We start from the raw sequence: 3733 nt of genomic DNA on the forward strand, positions 1-3733 counted from the left end.
GATTGTGTTATTTCTCAGGACTGCAAACCGGGTGGCTTAAAACTGTAGAAATGGATCGTCTCCCAGTCCTGGAGGCTAGAAGCCTAAAATCGAGTGTAGTAGACCGCACTCTGTCTGAAACCTACAGGGAGGATCCTTCCTGGCCTCTTGTAGCTCCTGCTGGCTTGCCAGCCATCTGTGGTGCTCCCTGCTTGCAGCTGCATCACTCCAGTCTCTGCCTTCACCTTCACGCGGCATCCTCCCCACGTCTCTGTGTATCCCCGTGGCCGTCCCGCCTTCTTAGAAGTACTCCAGTCCTATGGACACCCTAGTCCACTATGACCTCGTCTAAACTAATTACATCTGCAGTGACTCTATTTCTAAATAAGGGCACATTCCAAGGCTCCAGGGATTAGAACTTCAGCATATTCTTTTTTTTGGAGGAAGGACACATTTCAACTCATAACAGGAACCCAGAAATACATCAGGTATCTTCTGCACACATGCTGGAAATGGGTGTATCTGATGTGGGTGTGTTTTTCCGTGAGTGTGTGCAGAGTGTCCAATATGCCTCCAAGTTGGTGGAACACCAATATGTGTAGATTCTGACAAACAGACACATTGAGCTACTGTTTTCATATTCATTCTCAAAGTCAGTTATTTAAGTAAAAGCATATGCCTTGATGAGGGTTCCCAGGTGGCTCAGATGGTAAGGAACACACCTGCCAATGCAGGAGACGTGGGTTTGATCCCTGGATCAGGAAGATCCCCTGGAGAAGGAAATGGCAAGCTGCTCCTGTATTCTTGCTTGGAGAATCCCATGGACAGAGGAACCTGGTGGGCTACAGTCCATGGGGTGGCAAAAGAGCTAAACACAGCTTAGCAACTAACTGACAAACAAAAACAAATATCCCTTGTTGATGACTTTAAGTGCATTTGGGATGCTATTTGTTTTTAGACGAGGATGCTAAGTACAGCAGACTCTAACACTAACTCTGACCAAGGCCAGAGGCTGTAACCGCACCAGTTCCATCCTGGAGAACTGAGGTCCAAAGGGGAGCAGACATAATGGGTTTGCTCCTCCTTTGAGCTGCTGTAGGTATTTGCTTGTGGTTTGTGTTTTCAGCGACGTAAGCGCCTATCTATCTCTGCGTGTGATTGTGTGTGTGCTATTCGTTCTCATCTCTCTCCACACATTGTCAGTGTGTGAGGTGTGAAGGGTCACAGAGAAGAAGGGTGATGTCTTTGATGCGAAAACAATCTCCAAAACAATGGAATGTCACAAGCCAGGCAGAAGTCAGGTATGTCAAAGAAGGACGCACCGTGGTGTTGGTGGTACTCTGTGGGTGCGTTCCTCCACTGGGCACCCCCCTTACCTGGCTGACTCTTCCTTCTGGGAAGCTCCCTCTCTTTTTGCAGGAGATGCCCAGGGTCAAGGTCACTTTCCAGAGTGGAACTTTTCGAAGCTCCGTCAGGTTCTTCCCAGCCTAGTTGCTAGGCAATGATGGTGCACACCAGAGGGGCTGTTCCTGCCTGGGCGGCTGGCTCACCCTCCCATCTGCAATTTAAATTCCCTGACAGGCAGAAGCAGCCAAGCTGTTCACTTGAGATTGCAAAAAGTTAGATTGAAATACAAGGAATATCCAGTGCCTCGAGCCCTTCATAAATTTTGCTTTGATAGTAACCGGGAGAGAGACGGGGAGCAAGGGGGAGAGAGCGGGAGCTGAGAGGGGAATGTGTTGTGGTTTAAACTTACGCGCTCGATTGACATTTGATCAACGTGTCCCAGGCCTCCCCGTGGCCCCGGGTCCTCTCTCCTGGCCTCCCTGGGCTTCTTGTCGCTTTCCACGCATCTCCCTGTCCTGCAGTTTGGGTTGAGTGAGCCTCTGAGCATCTCTTCTGCCTTTCCAAAGCCGTCTGGACAAGAAGAAGCAGGCATGTAGCCACTGGCCAATCAACTGCCCCATGCAGGTCCCACTGTGACCCGGTTCCCAGGCCTTCCTGCTCCTGGACCAACCTGTATCCCTCGAAGGTCTGCAAAGAAATGCTTCCCTGGTGATGCCCGGAGCAACAGCTGCATTGACAACAGCTGGATTCTCCAGCCTACTGGGGATTTGACTGGTGTTCTCAGGGGCACCTGAGGCTTAGCCTCTGGCCCCGACGGGACCCCCAGGGAAAGCTGCACCCCCTCTGCCCTCTGAAACTGATATAGGGCTAAGGTGGCCAGGAGTTCCGCAGCAGAACCTCTATAATTTTCCAGCTGAGACCTGTGAGAGAAGAATCAAATGCCAAGAAGGAGCCGTGGAATCCGCTTCTCTGGAGCCTGGAGCCTGGAGCCTGTGATTAGCTCCCCTCTTCAATCTTCTCCTCTCCTCGCTTTAACTCCTGGGCCCTGCCCCTTCAATCTCAGGCTCCTCCAGCTCTTTCTCATTCACTTTTCTTTCTTCTTCTCCCTGTTCCTCAAAAACTGCTCTTGAGGCCTCTGGCATTCCAGCTTCTGTCAATGGGAAAGGTGGACACAGCTGGATGCCAGGACCTCAGGGAGAGAGCTGTCACCTCCACGCGCCACCCTGGTCACCACCGAGTGGGACGTGGAAGTGAAAGTGGTGGTCTTGAGGGAGCCATACACAGGTCCTACTCTCCTGAGCTTTGCCTCTGAAACCAGATTATTTATACCCCATGAACTCCAAGAATAGGACCATTCTCAGACAATGTGACAAGTATCTTGGGCATTGAGGGGGCTTAAGAGTGAGATGAAACCACTTGTCACCTACTAGGATAGTTATAATAAAAAAACTCAAAAATAAGTATTGGTGAGGATATGGAGAAATTGAAGTCTTCATGCCTTGCTGGTGGAAATGTAAAATGGTTCAGTCACTGGGAAAAACAGTTGATGGCTCCTCAAAAAGTTAAACAGAGAGCTACCATATGACCCAGCAATTCCATGCCTAGCATGTACCCAAGAGGATTCAAAACAGATGTTCATACACCCATATTTGTAGCATCACTGATCACAATTATATATATATATATATACATACATGTAATGGAATATTATTCAGCCATAAAATATATGAAATTTTGATATGAATTACAACATGATGCATGGACCTTGAAAATATGCTAAATGGAACAAGTCTGACCAGAAGGACAAACATTGAATGATTTCACTAATGTGTGGCACCTGGAATAGGCAAATTCATAGAGATAGAAAGTAGAATAGTGATTACTTGGGATGAGAGCAGGGAGAATGGGGAGTTATTGTTTAATGGGAATAGAGTCTATGTTGGGGATGTTGGGGATGATGACAAACTGGCATATAAACAGTGGTGATAGTATAAAACCTTGTGAATGTACTTAATGCCATCAATTCATGTACTTACAAATAGCTAAAATGATGAGTATATATGTTTTGTGACAATGAAAGGGTGAAATGAAGCAGCAAGTCTGGGAGGAAATCCCTAGTGTGATAGGCTGGGGGAGGGGAGGAGGAGGTGACCAGCAGAATCTCGGGCTTTGCTGGCCCATGGCGTCAGGAGAGGGAGTCTAGTGAAGACAGTGAGAACATCAGGAGTAAGCCGGGTCTGTGGCGAGCATCAACAACTACTCCCATTATACAGATGGCAAAACCAAGGCCAGAGATCTCCTGAGGGCCTGGAGAGAAGCTAAAAACATGGGAGGGTGTCTGGCCATCCCGTGGGAAATTAGAGGTGCCATCCCTCCCAGCCCTGCTCCTGGTATTGGAAACAGTTGC

This window comes from Cervus elaphus, chromosome 18, assembly GCF_910594005.1.
Source record: "Cervus elaphus chromosome 18, mCerEla1.1, whole genome shotgun sequence".
Taxonomy (NCBI): Eukaryota; Metazoa; Chordata; class Mammalia; order Artiodactyla; family Cervidae; genus Cervus; species Cervus elaphus.